This window comes from Ischnura elegans, chromosome X, assembly GCF_921293095.1.
Source record: "Ischnura elegans chromosome X, ioIscEleg1.1, whole genome shotgun sequence".
Taxonomy (NCBI): Eukaryota; Metazoa; Arthropoda; class Insecta; order Odonata; family Coenagrionidae; genus Ischnura; species Ischnura elegans.
The window spans coordinates 40837106-40854484 of record NC_060259.1 but is presented as its reverse complement, the minus strand read 5'-3'; positions in this window follow the sequence as shown (position 1 = coordinate 40854484).

Sequence of the window (17379 nt, the reverse complement as noted above, 5' to 3'; positions counted from 1 at the left end):
GGTGGACAAGGAGCACGTAAGCAATACGCGAAGGTCGACTTTGGAAGATGACGGAAACGCCTGTGCCAGGTTTGTGGACCGACTTTTGAAAGTGATTGTACCTAGAAAATGGAATCATATGCCGAAACCTCGGTCGGTTGGAATGAATAAATAAAAGTGGAAAAAGACAAGTGTTCTTCATTATGTCAAATGGAGAAATGTTTTTAATAATATAACATTAACCTGAAGCAAGTTCATTATTAGGGGCTTTGTCAAGGGTGCATAAATCAGTATTTTTGTCCCCTTTTCCTGATACTCCATCCCTCCCCGACTATTTAAATATTATACATCTCTAAGCAATTTTTTTGAGATGTGGTAATGAAAATTACATGATTTTTTACCTATTATTTTACACCGTATTATTATAATTATTTGCCATGAGTAAATTTTACTATATTATTTTTGATAATTTATAAATAAGTAATTATTGTTAATTCATTTCATAAGAAAAATGAAGTAACTTTTTAAACTAAACCTTTCAAACCTTGCTAGCCTCTGTAATCTGCCACCATGGGCACGTGCCCCTCCCTACTTCACCCTATTTCTGGGCGTAGTGTTAAGTACATTTTTTATTAGCACACTCGGGAACCAACCATCGCTTGCTTTTTTTATTGCCGTAGTCTTGATTCACAATGCTTAATAGGCTTGAGAATAGAAGTGCGACCTTCAATGACCGCAGTTTTCCGAATGCCCTGCCCAATTCTCCCATTGCCTTCTCCGTTGCATTCGTTCAATTACGTGAGTCAGCCAGCCTTCACCTGTTCCTCCAGCCACCTTTCCCTCAAGCCCCATCCCATTTTGTAATAGGTGCGAGAGGGAAAGACATTTGGAAAAATGTATTCGAGCAATGGCGTAATGTGGCGAGACCTTGATTCGTGGGGATCGAAAGTGTGGAAATGACGACCTTGTTTCTTTGCTTTAAGAATGTGTACCTCTTGTCTCCATGCAATAAAAGCCAATGCCCTTCCACGTTTACATATACACTCTACCCGTCGCATTGGGCGTGTGGTGAGGGGCAAGGGCGCATTTTTTTTCTGGGGGGACTTTTTTTCTGGGGGGGCACAGGGGTTTGATAGACAACCGATCTTCTCATACTTCAGATTGAAAGAAAGATACATCAATTACTTTACGCAATATTCTCTTTATTTCGATATGAAAGTTATTAATATGAAATTAAATGATTGAGTCTCTGTAATGCACAAAACAAAGCGAACGCAATGATAACCGTATTAAAATGTTTGTCTATATTTTAAGCGTCTGGGGGGGGGGGGCACGTGCTCCCGTGCCCTCCCCGTAAATCCGCTTACGGTTAGGATTGCTGGGACACCAGGCCTTAAGGCTGTTTTACTAGGCCACGTAATTGCTCAGTCTGACGTGTTTACGAAGGCGCAGTCAAAATTGCGTCGCGTAAAGCGTTGAATTGCTAGAATTGCAAGCGAGAATGCATGGGCGTGAGACGGCAAAACAGCCCCTGTTCTAAAATCGATCGTGCATTCGCCCAATTTCACGCTATGATGAGAAAATAATTCAGTTCAAGCCTGCTCAATCACGTGCCCCGTGTAACACGGCACTTAAGCTGTAGGGGATGGTAAAAAAAATCGGAAGATTCGGCTTCTTGAGATCGACAAAAAAGCAGTTAAACATATACAGTTCAAATTCGTTCCTGTATAAAGTTGTAGTTATTGCATGAAATTGCTTACTAAAGTCAGAAATGAACTCTTGGAAGCTGATATATTTTTGTAGAATTGGGCACTCAGCGGGAAAGAGAATATGTGTTAACTTGTTTAAAATGAAACTATTAGTGCTGGGTCCAAAGACTTCTTTTCCAATTTTAATTTTAACTCTGATATTTCTATCTTTGAAAAGATAGTTGTATGAATTAGGACCTATATTTATAGCGCAAAATTTCCAGAGAGGGAATTTAATTTTTTTACCAGTACTCAAAACTGGACATTCCTAAATTTCGCTTGGTATTTTTTTTAGACATTCACTCCGAAAATAGGATGTTGGTTGTAAGGAGATATTAAGTCCACCATTGCATCTTCACACATTTTCGGTTGTGCACCGAAGAAAAAACAAACGAAAAACTTTTTCGTCACCGGCAAAAGATAATCATTCCAAATAAACATTCAAAAGGTATAGAAAAAAAATAAATTTAATCGTATACACTACAGCATTATTCCATTTTAATAACAGAGGAAACTTCTCCCCCTGTGGAGTATTTTATGCGGAACTGTTTCTTTTTACTCAGACGCATTAGGCGATGAAATATTTTATCACGTAGGAAGAGCATTTGGACCGTCAGCCTTCTGCTTGACTCCCACACCAGAAAGACCGTTCTTGCTGTCGCAAGAGCCTCCAACTGTAACGGGAGAATCATTGCAACGGCGCTTGGCATTTAGAAGTTTAAGCGCGTCATTTTATTTTGTGTTCACCCCTTTCTGCAACTGAAACCGTTGATTGAAATTTACGATGAAGGTAATGGAATTTATTCAGGGCCAGAACCTTGGCTTTTCCGCTTAAATGCTCTCACGTGCACTGAGTTTCACGTATTTTACTCATTTCTAAGCGGAGAAGAAAATGAAATATAAAATGTTTTTCCATTCATCGGTTCATTTATCATCTGTGGATTATTTTATAGATATATAAAATTTTCTCCATGGTATAAAGTTCCTGATTAGTTTTAATCTCTACAATTCCTATGAATATGAAAAAATGCTTGAATTTTTAATATTTGAAGTCCTTGATCTGGAATCATTGAAATTCAATATTTATCTCGAATAAATGCTAAAACTGTCGAGTTTTAAAAAGTTTCAGAATTATCAGGAGTTCATTCATACGATATTATTCATATTTGGCTCGGGTAAAATTGTTATAAATGTTATAATACCTATGTTAATATTCAAACATGGTCATGAAAAACTGGTTAAGTAAAAGAAATTTTGTTCAAGGTATAATTTATTTGTTTACTTTTTCCGCGATTTTTCTTTATATTTTTCCGTGCCTCGTTGGCGTATTCATGATCACCAGAACAATGCTAGGTATAGAATAGATGCATAAAGAAGTGGAGAGAAGGAAAAATGGCTGAGGTGAATATTTAATTGTCAACTCACCTTTGAATCTGTCGATTGAGAGTCACTCACGCACGTCGCTGGACTGCTTAACTCATTGTTAGATTTTACTTCCGCCTCGGCTATTTTATGGAATCGGGTTGGTGTGGTGACTAGATTGATTCTAAAATAAACTTCGTTTTATTTCACACAGTATCTATTAAAGAAATTTACCGGTTTCGGCCTTTTCAAGCTATTCTCAAGAAGCAAAAGATCGACTCATTTAGAATACCTTAAGATAATACGTACTACTCTTAAAAATACAATAAATATGATAGGCTGAAAAAGAGGTTGGTCCTGATTTACTCAAGAAACATTCGAGTGAAGAGCGTGGTGAATGATGTTGAAGTGAGCACAAAAAAAGCAATAGGCCTAAAAATGTTGGGCAAGTCCAATCAAATAAGACTTAAATGTTATATTGTCGGCCTCGGTGGCGGCGGGGATAATGTCTCGCCTACCATACCGAAGGTTGTGAGTTCGAGTCCCGTCTGGATAGGTTGCCCTTTTCAGGAAATTGGTGCGTGTGATCGGCTGCTGTTGATTGCTAGAACTCCATATGTAAAGGCCCCCTTGTGCTGTTTTCGGGGGTCATTGAAATTAAATATTAAAGAAATTAAAGAATTAGTGATGTGATAATGATTTTGAGTGTACTTGACTGTGAATGGAAGGGAACCTTGTAGAGCATCATCTGTTTACATTTGATATTAATTTGATGAAAAACATGTGTTACTCGGAAAGAACTTATTTAATTTTTGAAAATGATTTTCGCAAAAAATTCTCGCATATTTTAATTTTCATCCTCTTAGTGCCGAGGGCCGATGTATCGGGTTTTTCTTCGCAGCAGAAAAGTGCAACGGGCCGAAATATCAGCTTTGAGGTAGTTAATTGTTCATATAAATAATTATGCAACAACTTAAATCTTTAAGATTCAGAATTATAAATTAAGTAAAAATTAATATAATTAGAGCGAAATCTAAAAAGAACAGCTTGTTGACACACTAAAAAATGATATAACAGAAAATTTTCTCGTGAATGTAACATTTAATATAAATACCTTTAGCAATGGCATTTATCGCCAGTGGCACTCCAAGTAAGGTAGGGGTTTAAGATGAATTTGCTAGTTAATTGATAATAAACTTATTCACAATATGATGGCGATAAGTTTTCTTCTAATGAATATTTGCCGCTGACTAATTTTATCCGCTGAGAGTTGAATGCATTGGAAGTAATTGTGAATGTACTCTAGTAATTTGAACACATCATTGGGGAATATTTTTGCGAGGATTATTACGTCATCCGGCCTGCAGCGACGCGATTAACTTCAAAATGCCACAGATTGTTTGGATCTGGATCTTTGCTCTTCCTCGCTCTTCCTATTGCGTCGGCTGCGATTCCAACCTAGAGGTTTTGACGCAAAACCCAGATACAAGCGGGGATACTGATGCAAGGGGTTTTCCGAGCAATCGATTTTAGATCGATATGAATAGCTCGAGTTTTCAACGAAAATCGAAATAGGAACCGAAAGGTCAATTAATAGAAGATCTCGACGGTTGTTTTATACATATAGTGTGTACAAAAAATAGGTTATTATAGATATGAAAACCACTCGAAGTACAAATTTGAGATGCAGGAAAAAAATCCCAAAAATTTACGAAGAATATATGCTTGAATTACTAGGAGGAAAATTTACTAATATACCCACACTAAAGCTTTGGGACCACCGCTTGGAACCATTCGGCTCCACTAAAGTTTTTAAGGATGCTCAACTGATTGAGATGTTTTGTTGATAATCGAGGGCATGCCTTTCCAATTTACCGGTATCATGGAAAAGTATTTTCATTAATGGTACGGATGATGTTAGCATAGGCCCGTAGTGAGGTTGCTGAGATCAATCGAAATGGTCAATATCGAAGTAAGAAAATCGAGTTGGCATTTGAAAATCGATGATCAAGGCTAAATCTCGATTTCCTCGATCATTGACTTTGGAATAACATATTTTTTAACAAGTCGAAATCTATTTTTCCACCACAAAATGCGATGATAATAATAAATGAATAACGAATTGAAACAATATAATGAATTGATCAAGTACTAAGGAGGTCTATCCCCGACCACACCATAGTAAATAAATAGTATATATATGCCGATCTCATTTATTTTTCATTCTTGTATCTATCACGTCTATCCCATACCACACCATTGTAAATAAATAGTATATATCTGCCGATCTCATTTATTTTTTGCATTCGCATATAAAAGAAATTAGATTTTAATTAACTCTTTAAATTAATTCGTTGCGTGTGTTTTTATCTTCCTTATTAATGGTGATAGAGCGACTAATGCAAAGAACGGGAAGTTGCTGCGGTTGGAGGCCAGCGTTATGCCTTCTCTGATTATGGTTTTACTTTCTTAAAATAAATATTACCCCTACCAAAGTATTCTCACTGGTAGAGGAAGTTTGCATCTAAAACATATAGAAAAGCAAAAAATCGAAGGAGTAGCTACATCCTCAAAAATCGATTTGAAATCTTGAATTTGTTACAAACAATATTTTATTTTATTTAGATTCTATTAAACGTTCTATTATAAATCTCATTCAACTCAAGACCTTTAAAATGATACATTACGTGATTTGATGTCTTCCTTATTTTCAAAGGTATGAAGTCTAATGCGAACACATTTTCTTCAAATTGTAGTTTTAAAATATTGCCAAATATTGAAAACAGTTGCATGTATTATCAAAAGAAAAGGTATCACTTTCTAGTCATGCAAAGACCGTTTGCTGAATTTGGTCGAAATTGGTGATCAAGGGCCACAAACCTGGCCGAATTTGGATGGAATGAACCGTATGTTTTGTAGCCTTTAACCATTTTTTCCCTTGCAATCTCCTTTCACCGTTTTTCGTCATTATCGAATAACATAACCATTGTTGTAGACTACAAATTCTGTGCTAAATTAATTCTTAACTTCTCCTACGAGGTGAAGCTTGAAGTTGTGCTGATGAAACAAGACGAGTAAAAAGGTGTTCAGTATTCATTTTCTGTAATTTTATATTTAATCTGTGTTTAGTGTTTACGATTCAAGATGTTTCTAGGTCACATCAATGCCTTCTACGGTTTTGGGTTTGCACCTTGATAAATGATTTTTATATGCGCACTAATTATTTTGCTTAATATATTCCATTTTGCGGATGTTTGCCATGTGAAATATTGGTCATAGCCTCTCTCTGCATAACCATATGCTATCGATTAGGCGCATTGTTATCTTACTTTGCTTTTGCTTAAATGTGCCATCAAATAAGTGAATCCAACTATTATCTATTTTTACCAAATCTAGTTATATAGATTTTATAAGAAATTTATGTGTGCAGGCATAGTTCTCATTACTACACCTGTCACAGAAACAGAAGGAGTAAAATTTGTTGGAGCATAGTAAATGTGAGTGCCGAATGAAATTTTTAACACATTGAAATGCAAATATATTAATATTTTCTTGACCTATATTGGCCAAAATTGACCCTATTGATATTATGGCACAAGAGCATATTGTTCATTTTGGCCATCTGCTTTGAATTTTTACAATAGTTACGATCAATGCAATCAGTGCTCAACACATTAAGTTTGACTCGCGATATATTTTGCCATTTTGAGGTGTCGACCAGGCGTACCCACGCGGTCCCGTTGGTGCCGGGATGGTCTGTTGGCCGCCCTCTGCCTTCGACACTTCAAGGTGACCTATGGTTAGCCCTCGGGACCCCTTCAAGGCCTAACCCGCATGCAGGGAACCGGGTGAACCCAAAGCTTAATTTAGAAGCCGAATCATCAATAGTGGCGTGGCATATGCAAGCCGGAAATCTGACTCGAGGAAATAATACTAATGAGAGGAAACTGCGGGCGAAACTTTTTATCGACGCAGGGATAATACGCTTTTCCTTCTTTTGGTTTGGAATCGCAATAGGAAACAGATTAATTAATTTGGAAGGAAAATGATATGAAATTTACTTAGAGGAGATTGGGATCCTGATACTACAATACAGTGATAATTTTAATACTATGGTGTAAAATGACAGGAATTATATGAGCCCTTAATGCTATCTTTAGTGGATGCCGTCAACTGAGGCGGAATGAAGGTTGCGGAAGCATTGTATAAGCAATACGTTAACAAGCTAAATATGGATATTCCTTTGAAAATAATTAACGAGATTAAAATTAGTTACCAAACCACAGAAAAACTATTTGAAACTGAGATAAGTATGCAGAGAAAAAAATACCCGATAATGTTATTATGGAATAACATTGTCAATCTGTAATGGTTAAAAATTTAATGCTTTAGGTAAGAATAGATTAAAAGCAGTTAGTCAATGAATAAAATTTAGCAACACATTTCTAGAAAGTAGTCAAATACAAATGAAAAATATCTAATATTAATTTTCCCAGCACATACACATGTATATAAAGGGTCTTATGTTCCTATAAATCTAACAATGGAACATCTACCCCCTCTCGACCCTTATACTAGACCACCTTACATCTCAATATTACTGTTTGATCCTCGGATAGGCTTGGTTGAATGAAGAAAACAAGATCACCGAGTCTTTAGCGATTTATAATGGCAAAATATATTAAGCTAACGCAGCAATCATAGAAGGATTCATTCGGAAATAAATTGATTAATATAACCCAAGAAGAATAAAAATTGAAGGCAATATAAATGTTTCCATTATTTATCACTTAAAATGGTAAGATAACTAATATTCAACAAATATTTGTCATGAATATAGGATGGACTAAAAATGTCAATATTTTGAGATAAAATCATAAAATGGCAAAACCTGAGTACTATCATTAAGTGTTGAATCGCAAACAGCATTCTCGATGTAATATAAGATCACCAAAATTCTATTTCACAAATTTGAAATTTTGAATAAATTGAAAACAATATTGAAAAATGAATTAATAGGTCATAAATGGTATTGATAAAAAAAGGAAATCGAAATAAAATGCCATAAAAATTTTACATTAAGTGTATTTTAGAATGCAGAGCAAAAGATAACACTTTTAGAAAATTTTCCTGAATAATAATGAAGATTTATAGCATGGGGCATGGATTGGGACATATTCTTGCCTAAGGGGGAATGATAATGTGACGCTGAAAGATATGGTGCGGACAAATATATTACTGAACCAAGTTTCCGTTATGATAATGACGATCTAAAATTAGAAATTCCACTTCTCAATGGCGTTCTTACCAGCCTCTGGCGTAAAGGCTTAAATACGACAAATGATCTCAAATAAATGGATTTCCCATCATTTTTAAAGATGCTATTCATATAAGCAAGAGACTATGTGAATAATGTTAATGATAGCGAATATGCGGCTATAATATATTGATTTCCGGAAAAAAAATTTGAAATAGAATTTCAACAAATATTTTAGAATTACCAATTTTCTGATAAAGGAATTTCTATCCCCGAAAAGCTTCTTACGTTAATTAACTAATCGGGTGCCATACTTAGTTGCTAAGAAAGAGCTTTGAGAGCTGGAAAAGTTTCACTTATCATTTACTAATTGACATGAATTATGCTGCAGTGTGTATAATAACAACCTAAGTGTTGTTCTACTGCGAATTTCTAAAGAAAGAAAAAAAGAGAAAAAATAAATAAGTAGACGAACAAATGCATTCAGTAAAATTGCACCCTTCTTTCCAAAATAATGTAAAATAAAAATAAATGGAACTACGAATTATAAAACAGCAAAAATCCATTCCACAAACTTAGGAGACAAATCATTTGGTGTGTACCTACGTCTTCAAAGCTACCAAAGCCCGGACTAAAACTTTTTTCATGCATAGATATCTATTCATAGTGCAAAAATTGAAGCAGAAGTTTTAATATCGTTGATGCATAAGGGTTCTAAGATTTTAATTTAAATATGTAATCCCGAAATAAGAACACTCAACTTGAAATACAAATCTGACAGCGATGGCTACTTTATTCTCATCCATACCAGAATGAATGTTTGTATGTATGAACAAAATCCTTTGCATAGCAGTAAGGTAAAAATTACTATTTATATAATTATTTACTCGATAAACAAAAAAACAATGAAGTTATAAATATTTACTAAATTTTAATGAAGTTAGGGCGGCGTATTCGACCTATTCGAGTTTTCCTCCGGTTAATGACTACCAGGCGTTTCGTAAATCTTGACGGCTTCGATCTTCAGACCTGTTGACAGTAGTGCATCACAAACAGTTCATCACGAAGACCTCACTAATTTACCTGTGCTGCGCTGTTTTGGACATCATGGCTTCTTTTAGTTCCCAGTGTGATATCGAAAACTTCAACAATTTATCAATGCTGAATTATGCATGGTCCTCCGAATGTGCTTTCGTGGTTTTCATTGTGCTTGCCTAAATAGAAATCGATATCCATTATTCCCACGACCCGACAAGATCCCTTCGGGTGTCCCTGGGCACAGATAGCATGCACTTCCCACCAGCGCCCCAGTGTCTCGGGTAACTGTTTTTTTTCTACCCTCACCCTTGCGTGAGGAACACCAAATGCTCACGACTTACACGTGAAGACTCCTCTTCATCGTGGAGACGATCCTGTTGCATCGCTGTGGAGGCCTCCAAGGGGTAGGAGGATTTTTTTTCTGGCAATTCGGAGATTTCCTCGTATCACCGCGACAGACTACATCAAAAAATGGACAGTCGGCACGCAAGCTTTTCTTTTATTAGTGGAAAAATGTCGGTCGAAATGGATTCCTCTAGCAATCGATTTTCTATCGAAATGAAAAACTCGACTTTTTTTAAATCGAAATTTTAACCAAAACATCGATCAATCGAAGAATACATTGTTCTCAAAAATGTTTTTACAAACATATGTTTGGTGTTCGTTTGAAAAACATTCAAAATATACTTTTGAGTGGTAGAAAAACATCTAATTAGAATAGGTACTTGAATTATTAGTAGTAAAAAAATAAAAATGCGAGCACATTCAAGTTTTGGGATCACCACTTGGAATCATTCGTCTTCCCTAATTTTTTAAGAAAGGTCCTCTGATTGATATGCTTCCTTGATGATTGAGGGCCTGTATTTCCAATTTCACCAGTCTTAGAGATAGTCTTTCACTAGGAATGGGTGTCGCTAGAATGGACCGGTAGTGAGGCTGCTGATATCAAACGAAATGATCAAGATGGAAGTGAAAAATCGAGTTTGAATCGAAAGGAGAAGTGGATTACTTGATCTAGATATCATCGATCTTTGGCTATTTAAACTCGATTTTCGAATCAAATCGATATCGATTTTTCCACCGCCTCATGGAGAAACGACGACTCCGAATAGTTTTTTAGAGTTTTCCCGGTACCTGTCTTATAGCAGCACATGCTGTCTTTACACAGGGGGTTTCAAATACTAGCTGTGAGAAAACGCCCATGCCCACGATAGCAGCTACTTATCCAGGCGGGACTCAAACCCCCAACTTTTTGTTCGGCAGTCAAAGAAATTACCCCACCGCCAAGGGGCCGGAAAATTTCCTTCGTCACAAAACCAAAGGGGCTTAATAGAGGAGGCCCAATTCCATCTCATACAAGGCTGATTTCTGTTGCCACTTCGGTAGCATTTGAATCGGTGTTCAAAAATATCCGCGGCGCAGTGATGAGTGCAATGCGATTCACTTTTTTCCATTACTTTGCAATATAATATCTGTAATTGCGAGGAATAGAATTGAAAAGTTATGAATTTGATAGTTCACATCAATAGTATATAAATTTCGGTTAACACCTTAAATTGTACCTTATTTCCCCGTGAAACTTAGATCACTTGTCGTCAGTGGCGACTTTTCAAAACCCATTTAAATGCGTTGTGGGTGACAACACATTTACTGGTCGTCTTGGGGATTCTCTTTTGGAATACATATTCGTAAACAAAAAAAATTATTTAAAATCAAATCTTAGTAGTATATAAACGGTCGCTTGGCGTCTACAAGACGCCAGGCCATTTTCTATTTTTGGCCCACATCGTATTTTCATAGTTAGGAAACTAATATTCATTGTATCTTACTATTTTACGATTCTGAAATAGTCACCAATATGGCTACAAGTTTTTTCGCATTTATGGAATTAATTTTGATATTTTGTTGTTTTTAGAGTCTCGTGGACGCCACACGACAATTTGAGTTACAATACGTAACGTGGTAATAGATTCGTGATATTCATCGACAATTTTAAGATATTTTTATAACATAAAATAACAACTATTTAAAGCATTAAATTTAGGATATGCGTGTTATTTCTACGAATTTTTTTATTATAATCAATTTAACACCTGAAAAAAATATTATTGCGAGGAATTTACTGTGGTTCTCACATTACTTGAGTGAACTTTGGCGTATAATACACCATTTTTCCCTCCGCTACGTACGTTTATGGTAGCTTAGTAAATTAATGTAGATGCATGACATTAACCGTAAACATTTCGTGGTTGCATCGAATAATAACTTTCTAATCTGATAGGATATATTTTGGTTCAAGTTCAACCGAATGCGCTATTAATATAAAATGTCTCCAGAATCAGTTATTCTCTCGGTAGTCAAAATTATTCGTTAGGTTATTTGCAAAACCCGTTCTGTGAAACTGTGAAAAGTATGTTTGCATTTACTGTCCAAATTAAACATGTTGATATAATTTCGATGAAAGAAAAACTGTAAGAAACGTGAAAATAAGTAGTATTCAGTCCTTAATTAATACAAATATCTTCATCATTATTAGGCAAAAATTTGTTGTCAACTCAGGAAATTAAGTATTAAATTAATCATTTATTGTAGTTAAAACAGTTATTCATACTTTCATGCTTTTTGTTTAACCATTCCAAAATGGTGTCTTTGAGACGCCGCGCGACCAATAGCTCTCCAAAATGTGACGCGACTGACGGAGGTTAATATAATAACGCCACTATCATTTCAGAACATGCAATGGGGGTTGACTCACTTCGGAAGTTCTGAAGAAAATAAGTCTGGGTAGCACGGGAGGAGGGACATAGACGAGGACAGACAAATGACGCCTCAGTGGCGCCCTGAATGTCACTGCACGCGTCTTCGCTCAAAGAGCGCAAGAGTTCCTTGAAATGCACACGACCCCTCCCAGAGGATAAGGCATCTCAAGGCGAGTCATTGCCTTCGGCCACGACCACCGCTCCTGTATGGTCTCCGACGCCTCATGCGAGCCGCCAACACCATTTCCGACGAAAACAATGCAAACCACCACCGGAGGAAGGGATAGAATGAATTAATTACCTCACGGCATTAGTGCAGATGCGACACGCAATATGATGATGAGTCTCCATTTTGCATAATCGTGAAATGGCAGTGCTCGCAAGTTCCGCGTCGGGCGGGAAATGCATCTACGAGGAAGTTCATCGCTGAGTATCGTACGACGTCCATTCCTGCAATACAGAGAGATTTTCATCAGCGTTTTATGGCCCATCCAATGAAGTGGTGGCGGATGTGACGCAAATAAAGCACCCACCATGAATCGGGAGAGCAGGCCGGGGACAGAAATGCTTCCGCAAGCTCAACAGGTGGGTGGGAAATAATCTAATGATTCAGCTAACTTATCACTGACCCTATCACAAACCGTACTCGGCACGGTGAATATTGTCAGTGTTACGCTGAGTGAATACGTACGTGTTGACAGCATGTCGAAATGGTAATTCATAACAATTGATTTTATCCAATTCGAAAGTACCTTTTTACCTTTTTTGTACCAGTACTTTTGCTGTAAGTACCTTTTGTGCAAGTACATGATTGAACATGACACTATTTATGTGTGTACCTATACAGCCTTATTAAATCACTATATAAGTAAGAGTATATGAGATTTCAGAGCAAACCTTTGAATGGTAATAGTTCGACAGGAGCAAAAAATCTGGTTTCCTTCGAACGATTGCTGGTTCCACAACAGTTTTCCACTTAGAGACGAAATAAATGCGATTTCTATTTAAAGGACGAAATCCTATTTTTTTCTTATAAACTGTCGAATAAAATACTTGTTCTACATGCTGAAGTGCTCCTGCATTGTATTTGAAAATCCAAAATTTTTCTGCAGTTCCTGATGACGATGCTTTTCTAAGCATAGTAAAAACCAGGCATGGCAAGAGAAACGACAGGAATATGTTTCGTTTCGACCCGGAGCGAAGCGAAAATACGAGGCGTGGGTTTAGTTTCGTTCCCGCAAGAAATTAAAATCACCATGGAGTTAAGTTTCAACCTGAGACGAAACTTTACTCCCGGAAACGAAACTAAATTAATCGTAACTCCGTTGCTCAAAGTTTCGATCCCAGAATGTTGAGTGGAGGGGGAAAAGAGTGAATAATTACCACCCATTACATGATCTTTCCATTCTATTCGGATTTTTTCACCGCGTTTGTTGTTATTTTAAAGATAACAGTTTCGCTGGCGTTACAGTCAGCGTCTTCAGGTCGAAGGTAAAATTTTTCCGCCTTTTATAGGCATAAAATTTTTCGCCTTATATAGGCAGCGGCGGCTGCTGATCCGTTGCTGCTCTCTCATTGGCCGGTTGTCCATCTCTCATTGTTGGTGGTCGGAGGAAAAAAAAAGCGCGGAAAAATTTTCCAAAAATTTTACCTTCGACCTGAAGACGCTGACTGTAACGCCAGCGAAACTGTTGTCTTTAAAATAACAACAAACGCGGTGAAAAAACCCGAATAGAATGGAAAGATCATCTAACCAACGCCGCGAAAATCTTAGAACCTACCACCCATTACGTTTGACATACGTGTAGAGAGGTTAAAAAGTTGACCTTAAAAATCGAATGGCCATCTTGCGCTCACCGTTCTTCTGTTAGTGGTAAAAATATGAGTGCCCCCATGCCCCATGCATCTAATGGCGGTGGGCCGAACCGCTATTTCATTCAACCATACTTCGTACTCTGTGTCTGGGTCAAAACTAGACTATTTGAAGATGAAGCACGTGGTCCCTCTGGTGCAAAACATTAACTGCGTTTCGTTTCGTTCCAGCGTTTTAGTTTAGTTTCTACCCAAAGAGTTTTTACTCCGATTTCGTTTCAACCCTGAGTTTAACTCCCCGGGTTTAATTCTTTTTCGTTCCGTTTCCACATATCGCTCCCGGGAACATAACTATTGAAATTTTATTGGTTTTCACTTTCGTTTCGTTTCACTTGCCATTCCTGGTAAAGACATCATTCATAGGGTTTCTTGGATACTTCACTTTTACTTATACCACAAGCAAGCCGGATTTCGATGAGTAATAATCATCTTCAGGCGTTAATTATTATATATTTATCTTTTTATTGTAACCAAGTTACCTAACGGATTAATAGATAAATTTTAAAACTGACGACAGAATAGGGGAAAAAGATGGGTTATGATATTCGTTTCTCAGAGTGCTTTCTTAGTTTTCCGTAATTTTTAAAATGTCCAACTGCTCTCTGGAGTCAAATTCGCGGCGGTTATGGCATAATTTTAAAATATTAATTTTAAACCGCTCCTATGGAGGAGTGGAAGGGGATTATTATTCAGCAAAATTATTATTATCTTCTTTGTTATTTCTGTAAGCACTTAATTGTTCTTTCTTCCTGATTTCGATTGGAAGCTTCTTCTGGTCTGCTCCATCTAGACACTCTAGCAATCTCTGCATTACAATGATTACACTCCACATCGGTCTTATTGATCTATCAGATCCTTAAATTCGATCGGATCATTTATAGCAAAAAATAAATGTCGTTACGACAAAAAAAAAACAAATAATCTGTGGTACAGTATGGAGAATGGACATGAAAAGTTAGCTCATTTTAATATGTATGATTGACAAGGATTCGGACGCACATACCTAACTCGTTATAAGGAAGGAAATGGATTTATCATGCCAGTCAGGTAATTTCACGGAAATGGGCGCACGCGCAATTTTCCCCAAAAAGAGTTCGATGGATGTATCTTTTTCCAATAGGCGGAATATTTGAGCCGCTTCCGGGGCAAATTTGGAACCAAAGTTATGTGCCAGCAGCTCACCAAATGGAGGACAAGGAAGATGATATGTGGTTGATTTTTACCCTGAATCTTTTTTTTTGGCAAAGATGATAAAAAATAACATCTATATAATTACCAAGGCATCATCCGGCGGATGCGGCTTTCTCGAAGTCGTTTTGCAGTACAATCTTCATTTAGAATCAGCTTTGGTTTTTATCCCAGACCAGTGCTAATAGCGGGAAACTCAATATGAGGCCATGGATGGAAGCCAAGCACTTAGGGTCAAAAGGGCACAATTGGTGTTTTTTGCTGAAACAATTAATTTTAAATGATTTGGGACAATTAGCTCATCTCTAAGGTTGCATAAGAAATATAACTTCATATGCTGGCGTAGGTTTTAAACACGAATCAATCGTGGTTTGTTTATTTTTTTTACTTTTCAGAATGAAAGACTGATGTTCTGTTAACAGGCTAGGAATATCCTTGCTTACCTATCAAAGGCAGTGGCGTAGCCAGGATTTTGAAATGGGGTGGATTTAACGGATATTTCGGACGGGCTCATCCGGGGTGTATCGAAAACACCCCGGAAGATATAAAAGATAAGTACATTTGCTATATTCTTGGCATGTGAATATGTGAACATAAGTGAGATACATATGGTTTTCAAAAACCAACTATTCCTCTCATATTAAACTTATAACTTATAATGTATTTCACGACTCATAACAAAAAATGCAATAAGAAATGAAAACTTCCTTACCTGGATACTGTTTGAAGATAGAAAAACTTACAACCCTTGGATAAGGGGCATAGTCACGGGGGGATTTTCCGGGTTCGTATACGTAAAGAAACTACTTTTAAAGTAACCGTTCAAGTGTACAGCAATAGTTTATTGCATTTGCGGCGGAGATGTATCATTCCATTGCTGATGAATGTTTGGGTTTTAAATAGCTAGATACTCAAATACTTTCTGTTGATTATCGCTCTAGTGGAATGTGGTAAGTTATCAATACAATGGACGAACAAAAATTAGAACCATTTTCGTTATCAATGCCAGGAAAACTTTTTTGAACGATTTATGCAACAAAATAGTTTAAAATAGTTTGCTCTCCCTTCTTGAAAATGAAAAATTATTTCTGAAATAGATATGGGTAAATAAGAAGCTGTGTGTAAAGTACAAAGTAGTTTCTTGCTGCTAATTTAGCAAAAAATTGATGCATTGAAATGCGGTCCAACCTCATTAAGTTATTTACTTCAATTAGGGAACTAGGGAATTAGGGGAGGGATATATTAAGATAATAGAAACATAGATAGTTATGGTTCTAGGCTACACGTATCAAAAGACACCAGGGGACAATGGGTTTACATCGCATCCTGTCGAGTCCATGCAGTGTTCAAAGTATCACATCAGCGATTATGTGCCCTTTAAATTATTACATACTTATAAAGGATCTCAGCAGTCACCCGTGGTGTTTCACATATTTGCAAAGAAGAAAGTGAGAAGGCCTGGGAGAAATTTGAATTATACATTACTCTGGTTGGATTTGGGGTGGTGTCATAGGATGCTAGCAGATTTTTTAAGGTGACAGACTTACTTTCCAATGGTTCCCATGTCTTCCCTCTTGATGAATTCTTCTCAAGAATCATGTCAACAGGGGATGCCAATGTGGATCTGGTTATAGTGACGTATTTATTAATTTTTATGATCTTTTCGACTTAATTTACCCGCTTTCTTCTGGTTTGATTATATCAAAAATCCCTCCTAAGGCTTCTCAAGTCCACTGCATGCTGTGAGACCCACATGCGGACACCCCTGATGATTAGTGGAAGGATATTTGATAAGAGGGGAAGAGGATAGGGAAACATGGGGCACATCGCCAGTATGAGGACTGGTAGGTCATCCTCCTAAGTAAAGAAAAAGTCCTGGGTGAAATAGCGGACTGTTTCGGATGGCAGTGAAATAGATGGCGTGTTCAATTCAAACCTACGGAAACTGGTAAATAACCTAAGCTTGTTACATAATTTTTAGTTATTGCAATTCTTCTTTCATTCCTTTATCCCATATTGTGTTTTTTGCTAATATCATGCCAATCTTTCTTTAATTCTGACCTTGTATTGTAAGACTCTTTGCCACTGTCTCTGGGAATTTATCATGTAAGGAATTACTGTGCTATAATTCTATACCTATTCTCTTTTATGAGAGTTTCTAATGATGACATTATCC